This window comes from Leucoraja erinacea, chromosome 12 (assembly GCF_028641065.1).
Source record: "Leucoraja erinacea ecotype New England chromosome 12, Leri_hhj_1, whole genome shotgun sequence".
In the NCBI taxonomy this organism is placed as follows: Eukaryota; Metazoa; Chordata; class Chondrichthyes; order Rajiformes; family Rajidae; genus Leucoraja; species Leucoraja erinaceus.
The window spans coordinates 6,290,891-6,310,132 of record NC_073388.1 but is presented as its reverse complement, the minus strand read 5'-3'; the positions used below and the strand labels follow the sequence as shown (position 1 = coordinate 6,310,132).

At 42.0% G+C, this 19,242-nt stretch overlaps 5 non-coding genes across 5 annotated transcripts; 4 read left to right on the top strand and 1 right to left on the bottom strand.

Annotated features, from left to right (window-relative positions):
• Positions 1-2,507: 2,507 nt before the first annotated feature.
• trnal-caa (transfer RNA leucine (anticodon CAA)) lies at positions 2,508-2,621 on the top strand. Its single transcript has 2 exons — positions 2,508-2,545; positions 2,576-2,621. It is a non-coding gene; the product is annotated as a tRNA-Leu (tRNA).
• A 2,266-nt stretch (positions 2,622-4,887) lies between these two features.
• On the top strand, positions 4,888-5,001 carry trnal-caa (transfer RNA leucine (anticodon CAA)). Its single transcript has 2 exons — positions 4,888-4,925; positions 4,956-5,001. It is a non-coding gene; the product is annotated as a tRNA-Leu (tRNA).
• Positions 5,002-13,670: 8,669 nt separating this feature from the next.
• On the top strand, positions 13,671-13,784 carry trnal-caa (transfer RNA leucine (anticodon CAA)). Its single transcript has 2 exons — positions 13,671-13,708; positions 13,739-13,784. It is a non-coding gene; the product is annotated as a tRNA-Leu (tRNA).
• A 797-nt stretch (positions 13,785-14,581) lies between these two features.
• Positions 14,582-14,695, top strand: trnal-caa (transfer RNA leucine (anticodon CAA)). Its single transcript has 2 exons — positions 14,582-14,619; positions 14,650-14,695. It is a non-coding gene; the product is annotated as a tRNA-Leu (tRNA).
• Positions 14,696-17,488: 2,793 nt separating this feature from the next.
• On the bottom strand, positions 17,489-17,602 carry trnal-caa (transfer RNA leucine (anticodon CAA)). Its single transcript has 2 exons — positions 17,565-17,602; positions 17,489-17,534 (listed from the first exon to the last, which is right to left on the bottom strand). It is a non-coding gene; the product is annotated as a tRNA-Leu (tRNA).
• Between the last annotated feature and the right edge of the window lie 1,640 nt (positions 17,603-19,242).

Below are 19,242 nucleotides of genomic sequence, written 5' to 3'. Positions count from 1 at the left end.
ATTAGTGACATGAAACAAAAGCTGCGAACACCTTGCTTTTTTGCTCACGATTCAAGTTTCCTGCAGTTTCCTCATTTCTTCATAGATGAAGGTGAAAATATTAGGAACAGTTACAATACATAAGCATGATTTGAGTATAGGAGCAGGGAGGTTCTACTGCAGTTGTACAGGGTCTTGGTGAGACCACACCTGGAGTATTGCGTACAGTTTTGGTCTCCTAATCTGAGGAAGGACATTCTTCTTGCCATAGAGGGAGTACAGAGAAGTTGCACCAGACTGATTCCTGGGATTCAGGAATTCATATGCAGAAGAACTGGATAGACTCGGCTTGTACTCGCTAGAATTTAGAAGATTGAGGGAGATCTTATAGAAACTTCTTTAGGGGTTGGACAGGCCTAGATGCAGGAAGATTGTTTTCGATGTTGGGGAAGTCCAGAACAAGGGGTCACAGTTTAAGGATAAGTGGGAAATCATTTAGGACCGAGATGAGGAAAACATTTTTCACACAGAGAGTGGGAAATCTCTGGAATTCTCTGCCGCAGAAACTAGTTGAGGCCAGTTCATTGGCTATATTTAAGAGGGAGTTAGATGTGATCCTTGTGGCTAAAGGGATGAGGGGATATGGAGAGAAGGCAGGTACAGGATACTGAGTTGGATGATCAGCCATGATCATATTGAATGGTGGTGCAGGCTCGAAGGGCCGAATGGCCTACTACTGCACTTAATTTCTATGTTTTCCCTCTCCTCACCCCTCTCCCTCTCCTCACTCCCCTCTCCTCTCCTCACCCCTCTCACTCACCCCCACCTCCCTCTCTACCCCACCCCTTCCCTCTCTCCACCCGCCCCCTTCCTCCTACCCCTCTGTCCCTCTTCCATCACTCCTCCTACCTCCCCTCCTCCTCCCTCCCCACTTTTCCACGTCTCCCCTTCCCCCTCCACTCTCCCTCCCCACTCTTTCCCCTCTCTCCCCCACCCTCCCTCCCTCCCTCCCTCCCTCATCCCCCTCCCCTCCCCTTCCCCCCCTCCCCCTCTCTCTCTCTCTCTCTATATCATTTACACACACACACATATATACACACATACACTATCTCATCTCTCTCCCCCTCCCTCTCCCCCCCCCCCCCCCCCCCCCCCCGCAAACGCTGTTGGGGAAAGTTTTGGTTTTTGCACTTTGGTTTTGCACTTGGTCTAGTATAAAATAAAAACAATAAAAAAAAACATTCCAGTTCCTGATAAAACAGTACGAATAGTTTAAAACATTGCAGGTAAAAAACAGCAACATTAAAATACAAGTAAAAACAGTCATTAAATGTCCAGCGCAGCTGATTTAAGTGGCCAGAGCCAGTGCCAGAGTTATTACTCAGTGCCAGTTATTAAATTGTCAGTGCAAAAGCAGCAGAATCGGGTGGAGTGACTGTTTAGCAGCCTCACAGCCCGTGGAAGGAAGCTGTTTAGCAGTCTGGTTGTCCGGGCTTTGATGCTGCGTTATCTCTTTCCTGATGGCAGGAGATCTAGATTTGTGTGGAGTGGGTGCAGTCTGTCCTTTGCTATGCTCAGTCGTTAAAATTCCAGCATCCGCAGTTCCTTGTGCCTTCAGTGTCAGGATGAAGGTGAATTATTCGGAATAGTTTGCAGTACATAAGCATAATCCCTTGTGATGTTTATGCGCTGTAAACTATTCAACCCCAAGTTCTTAACTCTCAAATCAGCCAAAATAGTCTCCCTCCACAATGTTGGTTTGTTTCCACAATCATCAAAACTGCAATCCCTTGATCCTTTATCCTTAAATTCCAAGAAATACAATTCTATTTTGAGTAATCATCGTTGCAATTTCCTTTTGGAGTTATGGTGCGGTGTTTCACCAAATCTACTCTAAATGTGGTCATGTTTTCTGTCATGTTTCCTCCTCCTCCTCTCCCCTCCCTCCCCTCTTTCTCACCCCCCCCCCCCCCCCCCCCCTCCCCCCCCCTCCCCCCCCCCCCCCCTCCCCTCCCCACCACACACCCTAACCATGGTCTGTTTTTGCCCTCCTCCCATCAGGGAGGCGGGTACAGGAGCCTCAGGTCACGTACTAGTAGGATGAGGAACAGCTTCTACAATAATACAATCACACTGCTGAACTCGGAGTCCCGCCGATAGATTTCTCTGGTCCCTCCGTCCCCATTGTTTAATTATTCTGTATTTTTTGATTATTCTGTATCTTCTCTCTTTCTATTTTTTTCTTTTTTTTATTTTTTATTTTATTTCTTTATGCACAACTACTACGGACTGAAGCAAAACAGCATTTCGTTGTATTCATACTTGTATTTGTGTGATGACATTAAAGTTGAATTGAATTGAATCAGAGATTTACTTCTACTCTTTTCTACGCTAATCTTTTATGTTTAAAAGCAGCATTTTAAAAAAAATTATAATTGTTTATTGAACTACCCAGTCATAAAGACATCAAATCTTTCTGAGTCTTTGATTCCCTACTTTTTAAACCAGTTATTTTTCATGCAGTGTATGTCAGGATGGCCGAGTGGTCTAAGGCGCCAGACTCAAGGAATAAAGTCCTTCTGCAGTGAAGCGGGTGTTCTGGTCTCCAACTGGAGGCGTGGGTTCAAATCCCACTTCTGACACACTACATTTTGGGCCATATTCACATCGTTAATGTCTTGGGTTCAATTCAAAACAATTCAAACCAATAAAAATGGGATTCATGTAGGATTAACGCAAAGGACAGCACAGAAGATCATTGGCTGCCCTCTCCCCTCCCTGATGGATATTTACACCTCCCGCTGCCTTAGCAGGGCAAAGAATCATCAAGGACAGCTCCCTCCTGCGTTTGGACTGTTCGACCTGCTGCCCTCTGGAAGGCGGTATAGGTGCATCAAATCTAGGACAAATAGACTCAGGAATAGTTGTTTTCCGAAAATTATAACTACTCTTAATTCACACATGCACTGACTTCACAGCCCAACACCCGTACTTCCATCTATTATATCCACGTAATTAAATTTGGAACTGTAAAAATTACGAAGGTTAAATGGGAAAAATACCTGATATATATTCACAAATGTTCAATTAATGTAAGACATAATCTAATACAATTTAAAATTGTACATAGATTATATTATTCAAAAACAAGATTGAACAAATTTTATCCAAATATATCCGCCACTTGTGATAAATGTCTAGCCAAAAAGGCAACTATAACACACTCCTTAGTTTCCTGCATAAAACTTTATAGATTTTGGAATGATATTTTTTGAAATACTTACAAAATTATTCAAGACAAGAATGGAACCTAATACTGAAATGATTATATTTGGTGTAATGGAAGATGGGAATAAATTGAACACATCTCAAAATCTATTCCTTAATTATTGTTTAATAATAGCAAAAAAATTAATACTTAAATTTTGGAAGGGTACATCAATACCAACGCTTAAAATGTGGATTGCAAGTATGTTGGACACTGCTCATCTTGAGAATGCGATTCCTCCTAATGGATAAATCAGACCAATTCATAACGAGTTGGTCTCCATCGTCGTTTTTTTTTGGAATCATATGGTGTAACACAATTGTAAAAATAACTGTTTCAGGACTGGACGAGGGTTGGTCAAGACTATAAATAATGATCTCCTTTTCTTTTCACTATTTTTTCTCTCTCATCTTTCTTCATTTACTCGTTTTCTTTCTTCACACACTATATATTTCACATTTTTTCTATCCTTTACTATCTAACCCTCTTTTCTTATTCTCATCTTTTTTCAATGTAACAAAAAAAAAAAAAGAAGTTGTACATAAAATGTATTATGAAAATATATATTAGGCACTTTGGTGCCATATGACTGTGCTTACTTCTAATAAAATAAAATATTAAAAAAAAAAAAAAAAAAAAAAAAAAAATTTGGAACTGTAATGTGTATTGTAACTATAATTTAACATTTTTTTAAAAACATTTTTAATATTTAATATAATCTTTAAACATCTCCTTCACCATTTTGCCTTTATAGATATGTATATAGCGCCGCAGAATTGTGCACCTATCCCCCCCTATCCCTTTTGTTTTTGTTTTCTGTTTCTTGTTTTTTGTACTAAATTATATGTATGCACTGAGTACGAGCTGCTATTAATTTCATTATACATGTATAGTGACAATAAATGGCATATCTATATCTATATCTAAATGGGATAGATAGTTGGTGAGACTCGGTGGGCTAAAGGGACTCATTCCGTGTCATATCACACCATGATATTGTTGTAGGACAACAGACACGCCGCCATCTCCAATGACAGGAAAACACAAAGCGCTGGGGGAGCAATTTGTGTTTTGCTCAAAATTCCAACATCATAACTTCTGTGACTGAATGAAGGTGAATATATAAGGGCATAAAGTGCTGGAGTAACTCAGCAGGTCTGTCTGAAGAAGGGTCCCAAACCGAAACGTTGCCCATCTATGTTCTCCAGAGATGCGGATTGACCCGCAGTTTGTTACTCCAACATGTTGTGTCTTTTTTTATTTGTAAATCAGCATTTGCAGTTCCTTGTCTTCAGTGTGAATGAATGAATGAATGAATACTTTATTGTCATATGTGACAAGTCACAGTGAATGTTTTTTGCATGCGTACCCACGGTATGCAAATAGTCGCCACAAAAGGGCGCTAACAAATTTACAAAGTATACAGAGTATACACAGTACATAAGCAGTTTCAGGGATTTGATTGGTTGCAACATCTGTACTACTCCTCTGTACTCTAGTCTTTTAGATATAAAGACCAGCGTTTTGTTTTTTTCGGTTATCTTTTTCACCTGTTCATTTAACAACTCAATTATAAAGATACCATTCTCTGGGTCTTTGGCTTCTCACTTTTTAAGCCAGTTATTTTTCAAACAGTGTATGTCAGGATGGCCGAGTGGTCTAAGGCGCCAGACTCAAGGAATAAAGTCCTTCTGCAGTGAAGCGGGTGTTCTGGTCTCCAACTGGAGGCGTGGGTTCAAATCCCACTTCTGACACATTACATTTTGGGCTGCGATCACAATGCCAGAGATGGGATTCAATTCTAATCCATAAAAATGGGATTAGTGCAGGATTAGTATAAATGATAGGATTGTTACAAATAGGATGGCCGGTGCAGACTCATAGGGTAAAGGGTCTCTTTCTGTGCTGTATTTCTCTATCACACTTGGATAGAGTTGTGGGATAGCGGACAGGTAGCCATGAAAACAGACAAGTGCTGGAGGCAACATCCCTGGAGAAGATGGATGGATGGCGTTTCAAGTCAGGACCTTTATTCAGACACATTTCAGTGACAGAAAACAAAAGTGCTGCTGGAACACCTTGCGTTTTGCTGAAGATTCAAGTGTCTGCAGTTCCTCATTTCTTCAGTAGATGAAACATAGAAACATAGAAACATAGAAATTAGGTGCAGGAGTAGGCCATTCGGCCCTTCGAGCCTGCACCGCCATTCAATATGATCATGGCTGATCATCCAACTCAGTATCCCGTACCTGCCTTCTCTCCATACCCCCTGATTCCCTTAGCCACAAGGGCCACATCTAACTCCCTCTTAAATATAGCCAATGAACTGGCCTCAACTACCCTCTGTGGCAGAGAGTTCCAGAGATTCACCACTCTCTGTGTGAAAAAAGTTTTTCTCATCTCGGTTTTAAAGGATTTCCCCCTTATCCTTAAGCTGCGACACCTTGTCCTGGACTTCCCTAACATCGGGAACAATCTTCCTGCATCTAGCCTGTCCAACCCCTTAAGAATTTTGTAAGTTTCTATAAGATCCCCTCTCAATCTCCTAAATTCCAGAAAGTATAAACCAAGTCTATCCAAGTCTATGAAGGTGAAATATTAGGAACAGTTTACAGTACATAAGCATGATTTGAGTATAGGAGCAAGGAGGTTCTACTGCAGTTGTACAGGGTCTTGGTGAGACCACACCTGGAGTATTGCGTACAGTTTTGGTCTCCTAATCTAAGGAAAGACATTCTTGCCATAGAGGGAGTACAGAGAAGGTTCACCAGACTGATTCCTGGGATGTCAGGACTTTCATATGAAGAAAGACTGGATAGACTCGGCTTGTACTTGCTAGAATTTAGAAGATTGAGGGGAGATCTTATAGAAACTTCTTAAGGGGTTGGACAGGCTAGATGCAGGAAGATTGTTTCCGATGTTGGGGAAGTCCAGAACAAGGGGTCACAGTTTAAGGATAAGGGGGAAATCATTTAGGACCGAGATGAGGAAAACATTTTTCACACAGAGAGTGGTGAATCTCTGGAATTCTCTGCCGCAGAAAGTAGTTGAGGCCAGTTCATTGGCTATATTTAAGAGGGAGTTAGATGTGATCCTTGTGGCTAAAGGGATGAGGGGATATGGAGAGAAGGCAGGTACAGGATACTGAGTTGGATGATCAGCCATGATCATATTGAATGGCGGTGCAGGCTCGAAGGGCCGAATGGCCTACTCCTGCACCTATTTTCTATGTTTCCATGTTTCTATGTTTCTAACCCCTTGTTTAGGCTTATATACTGTGAACTATTCACTCCCAAGTGCATAACACTCAAATCAGCAGAACTTGTTGCTCTCTACTATTTTGGTTCCTTTCTGTAATCATAAAAAACTTCGATTCCTTGACACTTTATCTGTAAATTTCAGGAAATACAATTCTACTTTGAGTAATCTTCATTGTAATTTACCTTTGGAGTTCTGGATTGACTCTGTAAATCCTCTTCACAGACATAAACATCCCTACGGGTGGTTTTAAACTGAATAAGGGGGGTGGGGTGTCGAATGGGATAGTGGAGGATGGAGTTAAAGGGAAAGGGTTTCTTAAATGTGTGAGCGTAGAGACAGAGGGGTGTAAAGTGAGGGTAGAAGCAATAGGTAGCAAGGTGAAAAGTAAAAGTGGCAGGCAGACAAAACCAGGGCAAAAATCAAAAAGGGCCACTTTTCAACATAATTGTATAAGGGGTAAGAGTGTTGTAAAAACAAGCCTGAAGGCTTTGTGTCTCAATGCAAGGAGCATTCGTAATAAGGTGGATGAGTTGAATGTGCAGATAGCTATTAATGACTATGATATAGTTGGGATCACGGAGACATGGCTCCAGGGTGACCAAGGCTGGGAGCTGAACATCCAGGGATATTCAATATTCAGGAGGGATAGAGAGAAAGGAAAAGGAGGTGGGGTAGCGTTGCTGATTAGAGAGGAGATTAATGCAATGGAAAGGAAGGACATTCGTTTGGAGGATGTGGAATCGGTATGGGTAGAGCTGCGAAACACTAAGGGGCAGAAAACGCTGGTGGGTGTTGTGTACAGGCCACCTAACAGTAGTAGTGAAGTTGGAGATGGTATCAAACAGGAAATTAGAAATGCGTGCGACAAAGGCAAAACAGTTATAATGGGTGACTTCAATCTACATATAGATTGGGTGAATCAAATTGGCAGGGGTGCTGAGGAAGAGGATTTCTTGGAATGTATGCGGGATAGTTATCTAAATCAACATGTAGAGGAACCAACGAGAGAGCAGGCTATTTTAGACTGGGTATTGAGTAATGAGGAAGGGTTAGTTAGCAATCTTGTTGTACGTGCCCCCTTGGGCAAGAGTGACCATAATATGGTTGAGTTCTTCATTAGGATGGAGAGTGACATTGTTAATTCAGAAACAATGGTTCTGAACTTAAAGAAAGGTAACTTTGAGGGTATGAGACGTGAATTGGCCAAGAATGACTGGCAATTAATTCTAAAAGGATTGACGGTGGATACGCAATGGAAGACATTTAAAGACTGCATGGATGAACTACAAAAATTGTTCATCCCAGTTTGGCAAAATAATAAATCAGGGAAGGTAGTACATCCGTGGATAACAAGGGAAATCAGGGATAGTATCAAAGCGAAGGATGATGCGTACAAATTAGCCAGAAAAAGCAGCATACCGGAGGACTGGGAGAAATTCAAAGACCAGCAGAGGAGGACAAAGGGCTTAATTAGGAAAGGAAAAATAGATTATGAAAGAAAACTGGCAGGGAACATAAAAACTGACTGCAAAAGCTTTTATAGATATGTGAAGAGATTAGTTAAAACAAATGTAGGTCCCTTGCAGTCAGAAACAGGTGAGTTGATCATGGGGAACAAGGATATGGCAGACCAATTGAATAACTACTTTGGTTCCGTCTTCACTAAGGAAGACATAAATAATTTGCCGGAAATAGCAGGGGACCGCGGGTCAAAGGAGTTGGAGGAATTGAGTGAAATCCAGGTTAGCCGGGAAGTGGTGTTGGGTAAATTGAATGGATTAAAGGCCGATAAATCCCCAGGGCCAGATAGGCTGCATCCCAGAGTACTTAAGGAAGTAGCTCCAGAAATAGTGGATGCATTAGTAATAATCTTTCAAAACTCTTTAGATTCTGGAGTAGTTCCTGAGGATTGGCGGGTAGCAAACGTAACCCCACTTTTTAAGAAGGGAGGGAGAGAGAAAACGGGGATTTACAGACCAGTTAGTCTAACATCGGTAGTGGGGAAACTGCTAGAGTCAGTTATTAAAGATGGGATAGCAGCACATTTGGAAAGTGGTGAAATCATTGGACAAAGTCAGCATGGATTTACAAAAGGTAAATCATGTCTGACGAATCTTATAGAATTTTTTGAGGATGTAACTAGTAGCGTGGATAGGGGAAAACCAGTGGATGTGGTGTATCTGGACTTCCAGAAGGCTTTCGACAATGTCCCACATAAGAGATTAGTATACAAACTTAAAGCACACGGCATTGGGGGTTCAGTATTGATGTGGATAGAGAACTGGCTGGCAAACAGGAAGCAAAGAGTAGGAGTAAACGGGTCCTTTTCACAATGGCAGGCAGTGACTAGTGGGGTACCGCAAGGCTCAGTGCTGGGACCCCAGCTATTTACAATATATATTAATGATCTGGATGAGGGAATTGAAGGCAATATCTCCAAGTTTGCGGATGACACTAAGCTGGGGGCAGTGTTAGCTGTGAGGAGGATGCTAGGAGACTGCAAGGTGACTTGGATAGGCTGGGTGAGTGGGCAAATGTTTGGCAGATGCAGTATAATGTGGATAAATGTGAGGTTATCCATTTTGGTGGCAAAAACAGGAAAGCAGACTATTATCTAAATGGTGGCCGACTAGGAAAAGGGGAGATGCAGCGAGACCTTGGTGTCATGGTACACCAGTCATTGAAAGTAGGCATGCAGGTGCAGCAGGCAGTGAAGAAAGCGAATGGTATGTTAGCTTTCATAGCAAAAGGATTTGAGTATAGGAGCAGGGAGGTTCTACTGCCGTTGTACAGGGTCTTGGTGAGACCACACCTGGAGTATTGCGTACAGTTTTGGTCTCCAAATCTGAGGAAGGACATTATTGCCATAGAGGGAGTGCAGAGAAGGTTCACCTGACTGATTCCTGGGATGTCAGGACTGTCTTATGAAGAAAGACTGGATAGACTTGGTTTATACTCTCTAGAATTTAGGAGATTGAGAGGGGATCTTATAGAAACTTACATAATTCTTAAGGGGTTGGACAGATGCAGGAAGATTGCTCCCGATGTTGGGGAAGTCCAGGACAAGGGGTCACAGCTTAAGGATAAGGGTGAAATCCTTTAAAACCGAGATGAGAAGAACTTTTTTCACACAGAGTGTGGTGAATCTCTGGAACACTCTGCCACAGAGGGTAGTCGAGGCCAGTTCATTGGCTATATTTAAGAGGGAGTTAGATGTGGCCCTTGTGGCTAAGGGGATCAGAGGGTATGGAGAGAAGGCAGGTACGGGATACTGAGTTGGATGATCAGCCATGATCATATTGAATGGCGGTGCAGGCTCGAAGGGCCGAATGGCCTATTCCTGCACCTAATTTCTATGTTTCTATGTTTCTGAGGTGTGGCACCTAATCCACAAATGTGGATTCAACAGAGATTTGAATAGTTGCAACATTATTTATATCATCTTAAATAAAGATCTGCATTTCTTTTTTTAATTATCTTCTCTAATTATTCATTTAACTACTCAATGTTTAGGTCATCAAATCTTTCTGAGTCTTTGGTTCCACATTTGTAACCCAGTTATTTTTCAGACAGTGTATATTAGGATGGCCGAGTGGTATAAGGTGCCGGACTCAAGGAATAAAGTCCTTCTGTATTCAAGTGGGTGTTCTCGTCTCCAACTGGAGGCGGGGGTTTCGAATCCCACTTCTGACACATTACATTTTGGGCCACACTCACAACGCCAGAGACTTGGGTTCAATTCTAACCATAAAAAGGAGATTAGTGGAAATGGGAGACAAAATCAGTGTCAGTATCAGTATCAGTATATCTTTATTGTCATTTCCTGAATACTCACATACCCAGAGGAAACAAAAAAACGTTGCTCAACCAGTGTCCATTCAGTGTGCAGTACAAATAACAACAAGTAAATAGAAATAAAAATACATATATCATGAACAAATTAAATTAAACACTCTACTCTCTACTAAACATCAACAGGCGTTCCGATCGACAGCTGCTGCAGTGTGTCCAGGTTGATGGTTGGTGCGCGATACTTTGGCAGGGGGCTAAGTCCGTTTGCTGGAGTACCTCAGCAGGAGAAAATGCTGGAGTACCTCAGCAGGACAGGACAGGCAGCATCTCTGAATAGAAGGAATGGGTGGCATTCCTCGACCCAAAATGTGACTGAGTCTGAAGAAGGGTCTCGACCCAAAACGTCACCCATTCCTTCTCTCCAGAGATGCTGCCTGTCCCGTTGAGTTACTCCTGCATTTTGTGGCTATCTTCGGTTTAAACCAGCACCTGCAGTTCACGATATGATACGATTCGATAAACTTTATTCAGCTTCTCCGTAGTTCACTGGCAGGCCTATGGCGCTAGTCAGGCCTACCGGGGTGCGTTCCGGTCGTCGGTTGTCGGTGCTACGGTTGTTCCTTGCGTAAGAATGAACTGCAGATGCTGGTTTAAACCAAAAGCAGACACAAAATGCTGGAGTAACTCAGCAGGACAGGCAGCATCTCTGGAGAGAAGGAATGGGTAATTTTTCGGGTCGAGACCCTTCTTCAGACTGGTTAGGGATAAGGCAAACGAGTAATATAGATGGTGATGTGGAGAGATAAAGAACAATGAATTAAAGATATGCAAAAAAGTAACGATGATAAAGGACACAGGCCATTGTTAGCTGTTTGTTGGGTGAAAATGAGAAGCTGGTGCGACTTGGGTGGGGGAGGGATAGAGAGGGAATGCCGGGGCTACCTGAAGTGACAGAAATCAATAATCATGCCACTGGGGTGTAAGGTGCCAAAGCGAAATATGGGACGCTGTAGCCCCATTCTGACAACGTAGGAGACCGAAAGGACAGAAAGGTCTGTGTGGGAGGTACACAAAATTGCTGGAGAAACTCAGCGGGTGCAGCGAAGGAAATAGGCAACGTTTCGGGCCGAAACCCTTCTTCGTCTGAAGAAGGGTTTCGGCCCGAAACGTCGCCTATTTCCTTTGCACAATAGATACTGCTGCACCCGCTGAGTTTCTCCAGCAATTTTGTGTACCTTCGATCTTCCAGCATCTGCAGTTCCTTCTTGAACACAAGGTCTGTGTGGGAATGGGAAGGAGAATTAAAGTGTCCAGCAACCGGGAGATCAGGTAGGTTCAGGCGGGCTGAGCAAAGGTGTTCTGCAAAACGATCGCCCAGTCTGCATTTGGTCTCGTCGATGAATAAGAGTCCACATCTTGAGCAACGGATACAGTAGATGAGGTTGGAGGAGATACAAGTGAACCTCTGCCTAACCTGAAAGGACTGTCGGGGTCCCTGGACAGAGTCGCGGGAGGAGGTATAGCGACAGGTGTTGCATCTTCTGCGGTTGCAGGGGAAGGTACCTGTGGAGGGGGTGGTTTGGGTGGGAAGGGATGAGTTAACCAGGGAGTTGCAGAGGGCACGGTCTCTGCGGAAGGTGGAAAGGGGTGAAAATGGGAAAATGTGGCTAGTGATGCGATGCGATCCCGTTGGAGGTGGTGACACGAAACGTCACCCATTCCATCTCCCCAAGGATGCTGCCTGTCCCGCTGAGTTACTCCAGCTTTTTGTGTCTATGTGCAGTTCCTCCCTACACATTAGTAGAAATGGGATCGTCGGTGTCATATTACACTATGATTACATTGTAGGGTAACAAACACGTAGCCACTTTCAGTGACAGGAAAACACAAAGTGCTGGGGGAACACTTTGTGTATTCATCATCATCATCCTTTATTGTCATCTTGCAAAGCAACAGTTGTACAGTGCAAAATGAGAAGACGTTTCCCAGGGAATACCGGAGCATCGCACATAAAACTTAAACATTTCACACAGATTTATTAGAATGTTGCCTGGGTTTCAACAACTAAGTTACAGAGAAAGGTTGAATAAGTTAGGTCTTTATTCTCTGGAGCGCAGAGATTTAAGGGGGGACTTGATAGAGGTCTTTAAAATGATGAGAGGGATAGACAGAGTTAATGTGGACAAGCTTTTTCCTTTGAGAATAGGGAAGATTCAAACAAGAGAACATGACTTCAGAATTAAGGGACAGAGGTTTAGGGGTAATATGAGGGGGAACTTCTTTACTCAGAGAGTGGTAGTGGTGTGGAATGAGCTTCCAGTGGAAGTGGTGTCGGCAGGTTCGTTGGTATCATTTAAAAATAAATTGGATAGACATATGGATGAGAAGGGAATGGAGGGTTATGGTATGAGTGCAGGCAGGTGGGACTAAGGGAAAAAAGTTGTTCGGCACGGACTTGTAGGGCCGAGATGGCCTGTTTCCGTGCTGTAATTGTTATATGGTTATATGGTTATATAAAATAAAAACAATAAAAAAAACAATCCAGTTCCTGATAAAACAGTACAAATAGTTTTAAAAACTGCAGGTAAAAACAGCAACATTAAAATACAAGTAAAAACAGTCATTAAATGTCCAGCGCAGCTGATTTAAGTGGCCAGAGCCAGTGCCAGAGTTATTACTCAGTGCCAGTTATTAAATTGTCAGTGCAAAAGCAGCAGAATCGGGTGGAGTTACTGTTTAGCAGCCTCACAGCCCGTGGAAGGAAGCTGTTTAGCAGTCTGGTTGTCCGGGCTTTGATGCCACGGTGTCTCTTTCCTGATGGCAGGAGATCTAGATGTGTGTGAAGTGGGTGCAGTCTGTCCTTTGCTATACTCAGTCCTTAAAATTCCAGCATCCGCAGTTCCTTGTGCCTTCAGTGTCAGGATGAAGGTGAATTATTCGGAATAGTTTGCAGTACATAAGCATAATCCCTTGTGATGTCTATGCGCTGTAAACTATTCAACCCCAAGTTCTTAACTCTCAAATCTGCCAAAATAGTCTCCCTCCACAATGTTGGTTTGTTTTCACAATCATGAAAACTGCAATCCCTTGATCCTTTATCCTTAAATTCCAAGAAATACAATTCTATTTTGAGTAATCATCGTTGCAATTTACTTTTGGAGTTATGGTGTGGTGTTTCACCAAATCTAATCTAAATGTGGTTTGATCTGAGATTTACTTCTACTCTTTTCTACGCTAATCTTTTTTTTTAAAAGCAGCATTTAAAAAAAAATTATAATTGTTTATTGAACTACCCAGTCATAAAGACATCAAATCTTTCTGAGTCTTTGATTCCCTACTTTTTAAACCAGTTATTTTTCATGCAGTGTATGTCAGGATGGCCGAGTGGTCTAAGGCGCCAGACTCAAGGAATAAAGTCCTTCTGCAGTGAAGCGGGTGTTCTGGTCTCCAACTGGAGGCGTGGGTTCAAATCCCACTTCTGACACACTACATTTTGGGCCATATTCACATCGTTAATGTCTTGGAAACAATTCAAACCAATAAAAATGGGATTAATGTAGGATTAATGCAAATGGGATAGATAGTTGGTGAGACCCGGTGGGCTGAAGGGACTCATTCCGTGTCATATCACACCATGATAATGTTGTAGACAACAGATACGCCGCCATCTCCAATGACAGGAAAACACAAAGCGCCGGGAGAGCAATTTGTGTTTTGCTCAAAATTCCAACATCATAACTTCTGTGACTGAATGAAGGTGAATATATAAGGGCATAGAGTGCTGGAGTAACTCAGCAGGTCTGTCTGAAGAAGGGTCCCAAACCGAATCGTTGCCCATCTATGTTCTCCAGAGGTGCGGATTGACCCGCAGTTTGTTACTCCAACATGTTGTGTCTTTTTTTATTTGTAAATCAGCATTTGCAGTTCCTTGTCTTCAGTGTGAATGAATGAATGAATACTTTATTGTCATATGTGACAAGTCACAGTGAATGTTTTTTGCATGCATACCCACGGTATGCAAATACTCTCCACAAAGGGCGCTAACAAATTTACAAAGTATACAGAGTATACACAGTACATAAGCAGTTTCAGAGATTTGATTGGTTGCAACATCTGTACTACTCCTCTGTACTCTAGTCTTTTAGATATAAAGACCAGCGTTTTTTTGTTTTTTTCAGTTATCTTTTTCACCTGTTCATTTAACAACTCAATTATAAAGATACCATTCTCTGGGTCTTTGGCTTCTCACTTTTTAAGCCAGTTATTTTTCATTCAGTGTATGTCAGGATGGCCGAGTGGTCTAAGGCGCCAGACTCAAGGAATAAAGTCCTTCTGCAGTGAAGCGGGTGTTCTGGTCTCCAACTGGAGGCGTGGGTTCAAATCCCACTTCTGACACATTACATTTTGTGGTGCACTCACAACGCCAGAGTCCTTGGTGCAATTCGAAGCTATAAAAAGAGATTCATGTAGGATTAGTGGAACTTGGTGGGCCGAAGGAGGAACTCCTTGTCCTTCGGTGCTGTATTTCACTTGTTATACTATGATTATGTTATAATCTCCAGTGACTTCAGAAAGTACATTTGCATTTTGCTTCAGCGTCTGCAGTTCCTCGTGTGTCAGGATGAAGGTGAAATATTAGGAATAGTTTACAGTATATAAGCATATAACCCCTTGTTACTGATTTATTCCCTTATTCTTGCTTCTCTTTTTACGTGGTCATAATTGATATTAGGATAATCGGGCAAAACAATTATTAGCTTAAGTGCTGGAGGAACTCAACAGGTCAGCATCTGCAGTGACTCCTTAGAAACCATGGAAATAGAGCTAATTGTAATTATGTTTCTAGTTATAGGGGAAGTAAAGACGCCTAACATGCAAGTGTTTGAATTATTTTCCAATTATAATCTTAAATGTTGTGAGATAAATCGTAATAAACCAGGCTGGGTGGGAGATTGCAACCTTCATGTGGTCCGCCCTGTTTCGACGAATGCAATCAACCTGGCGTGCACAATCAAATAAGATGAAATAGAACAAGTTGTCCAACAACTTTAGGCTGTGCACGCCCTACGCAAGAAGAAGAAGATAAACCAGGCTTCTAAATAATTCTTCCCAAAATTAAATACAGTCCTGATTCTCCAACCCACCTTGTTGTGGAAGGGTTCCAACCGGAAACATCACCTGTCCCACTGAGTGATGTTTCAAATGATGAAATGTATGAAATACAAACACTTTTATCTTGAGATGCTGCCTGACCCACTGAATTACTCCAGCTTTTTGTGTCTATCTTAAGAATTCTAATTCAGTACATATGACAATGAAACACTCTTAACTCATTGATGAACCTAAACTAAAAACACTTACAAAACTCACTGCCATCAAATTCAGAAAACTCACAAACTCACTGGCATCAGAACAAGTTCTGAAGCTGGCACATCACCCTGCTGTCAATGTTCCCAGAATATGCTTTGAAAATAATAATATTTAATGCAGGAATAAAGAACTGCAAACGGAGGTTTACAAATGTATTGCCATTTAGTTTAGGCTTGACTGATTATTTAAATAAAAATACTTAAATATGAAAAAACTATTTTAATCAAACAAGAAACTGCAGATATTCATTAGTTGTTGGAGCAGAATTAGGCCATTCGGCCCATCAAGTCTACTCTGCCATTCAATAATGGCTGATCTATCTCTCCCTCTCAACCCCACTCTCCTGCCTTCTCCACATAATCTCTGACACCCTAACTAATCAAGAATCTGTCAATCTCGTCTTAAAAATACACATTGACGTGGCCTCCACAGCCGTGTGTGGCAATTCCACAGATGCACCACCCCCTGACTAAAGACATTTCTCCTCATCTCTGTTCTAGCGTTGGTTTACAAAATGAATTACATTTAATTCAGATGATTACAAGGTAGACACATGGAGTAACTCAGACAAATGCTGGAGTAACTCAGTGGGACAGAAAGCACTGGATTAACGGAATGGGTGACGTCTCAGGCTCAGGTTGAGACCCTTCTTCAGACTGAGATTTAGGGGAGAGGGAGACACAGAGATAAGGAAGGATAATGATCTGAAAATGAGAGATCCAAAGAGATGAGACCAAGGAACATGTAGAATAGATCATAGTGAAGGAATGAACTGCAGATGATGCTTTATACCAGAGATAGACACAAAATGCTGGAGTAACTCAGAGGGACAGGCAGCAACTCTGGAGAGAAGGAATGGGTGACGTTTCAGGCTGAGATCCTTCTTCAGACCAGAAATGTCACCCATTTCTTCTCTCCAGAGAGGCTGCCTGTCCCGCTGAGTTACTCCAGCATTTTGTGTCTCTCTTTAGAATAGATCAGTGTTAGCTAGGAGAAGTTGACAACGAAGCAAACAATAAAAATGCAATTTAATTCAGTATGTGCAGGAAAGAACTGTAGATGCTGGTTCAAATCGAAGGTAGACACAAAATGCTGGAGTAACTCAGCGGGACAGACAGTATCTCAGGAGATAAGGAAAGGGTGATGGTTCGTGCGAGACCCTTCTTCAGACTATTCCTTATCTCCAGATATGCTGCCTGAGATCTCCAGAGATCTTTCCCCCTGCCCCCCGTCTGAGTTACTCTCGCACAGGGGTTCCCAACCTTTTGGCAACTTTTCATAGAAACATAGAAAATAGTGCAGGAGTAGGCCATTCGGCCCTTCGAGCCTGCACCGCCATTCATTATGATCATGGCTGATCATCCAACTCAGTATCCCGTACCTGCCTTCTCTCCATACCCCCTGATCCCTTTAGCCACAAGGGCCACATCTAACTCCCTCTTAAATATAGCCAAATGAACTGGCCTCAACTACCTTCTGTGGCAGAGAAGTAAATTTTCGAAAGTAAATTTACCCCCACCCTGTTTTGTTCAGTAATATGAGTTTACACTTCTACCATAATAAAGCAACCGACAAAGGGGAACATTTAAAATGCTGTTTTTAACAAATCCAGAATCAACAACGTTTTACCCCCTACCCAGGTTGGGACCCTCCAGCATTTTGTTTCTACATGTCATTTAATTCAGGATGGCTTGATTAATTTTTTTTTTTTTTTTTAAACTATTTTAATGTAACTTTGGAACTTGAGCTGTTGGTTTACAAATGCAAAGCCATGCCCTAAATTTAAAAAAGAATTGTTTTAATGCAGGAAAAAGTGTATGTCAGAAGTGGGATTCGAACCCACGCCTCCAGTTGGAGACCAGAACACCCGCTTCAATGCAGAAGGACTTTATTCCTTGAGTCTGGCGCCTTAGACCACTCGGCCATCCTGACATCTACACGCTGCACCTGATTACCAGCCTCATAACCCTGGCCGCAACTGCCGTGTAATACTCTTTGTTTGATGGGCGATTGTTTGATTCGGTTTTATTTGTTACCTGCAGCTTTTTTATTCCAAACAGCCGCGTCCGCTAAAATGTCCGATCGAACGGCTCCGGCGCCTCTTTTGGTTTCTGGCCTCAGGCCAGAAGCGGATGAAATGCTCATAAATCAAAACAGTTCTCCATCTCCATTAATCAGGCTTTCAATGTGAAGTGTATATATTGAGGGATAATGCGGGCGCGAAGGAATAGGTTTATTAACATTGATGAGGCGATGGGCCTTCCACCCTACCTGCCGCCTGCCGCCCGCCGCTCTGCATGCTGGGAACTGTAGTCCCGAGTACCACAGGACCAACTGCGCATGCGGATAACGAGTCCTGACGTCATCCGAAACCTTTCCCCTGCCGCCTTGATTTTTTTAAATTGTGGATTGTTCATGGTTGTTCTAAATGTAAGCGAAGGGGGCAAATGTAGCTTTGTTTATTGCTGGGAGGAGGGCGGGGGTGGTTAGCAAATACCCTATAGCAGATTATATCACATTTATATCACATTCATGTATGTGTGTTTATAAACATTTTATTCTTTAACAAGAATTAACAGAAGTATGAACTAACAGAATTATGAATCTAACCCTATATCACGCACAAAAAGTACAAAATCAACTCAAACACTGCTTGTGAGCCATTGTGAGTTCAAGTTCAAGTGAGTTTATTGTCATGTGTTACTGTATAGGACAATGAAATTCTTGCTTTGCTTAAGCACACAGAAAATAGTAGGCATTTACTACAAAACAGTTAAATGTGTCCCTATACGATATACACACATGAATAAGTAAACTGGTAAAGTGCAAATAACAGAAAGTGGTTATTAATAATCAGAGCTTTGTCCGAGCCAGGTTTAATAGCCTGATGGCTGTGGGGAAGTAGTTATTCCTGAACCTGGTTGTTGCAGAAATGATTTAAAAAACATTAAAAAAAAGACAATGTTAATTACCCTGCGAGTCGGGTAGGTTCCGGTCACTACAAAATCAACTCAAACACTGCTTGCGAGCCATTTAAAAAGAAATGATTTAAAAACTATTTAAAACAAAAAGACAATTACCAGAGTCAAATTTTATTCTTCACAAGAAGTATGAACTGACAGAATTATGAATCTAACCCTATAGGGTGATTTCACCAAAGGTCAAATGAGCGTAGATCCCCCCTCACGTGACCGAAAATTCTGGCTGGAGGACATCTCTCAGTTTGGTACATGTAAGTGAATGGGGAAACACGCACTTTCCCACCCGTTAAAAACATGGAAAACGGCCGATTTTTGAGCTGAAATTTTCTGTGCTAGTCGGGGTGACCCTGAAGCACAGCGACCTAAATTTTCAGGCAAAACAAAAGATAGAAAGTGAGGTAATTACAAGAGGGAACTGAAGGTAGAAAGCCGCGGAAATGAACAGCTGACAATTGCCGTGGTGATTTTAAGATCCAAAATATCGGGAATTATCGCATTTGCTCGCTGAATTTCATCAAAACTAAGTTAATAATGCCTTATTTTTGATGAAATTCAGCGAGCAAATGCGATAATTCCCGATATTTTGGATCT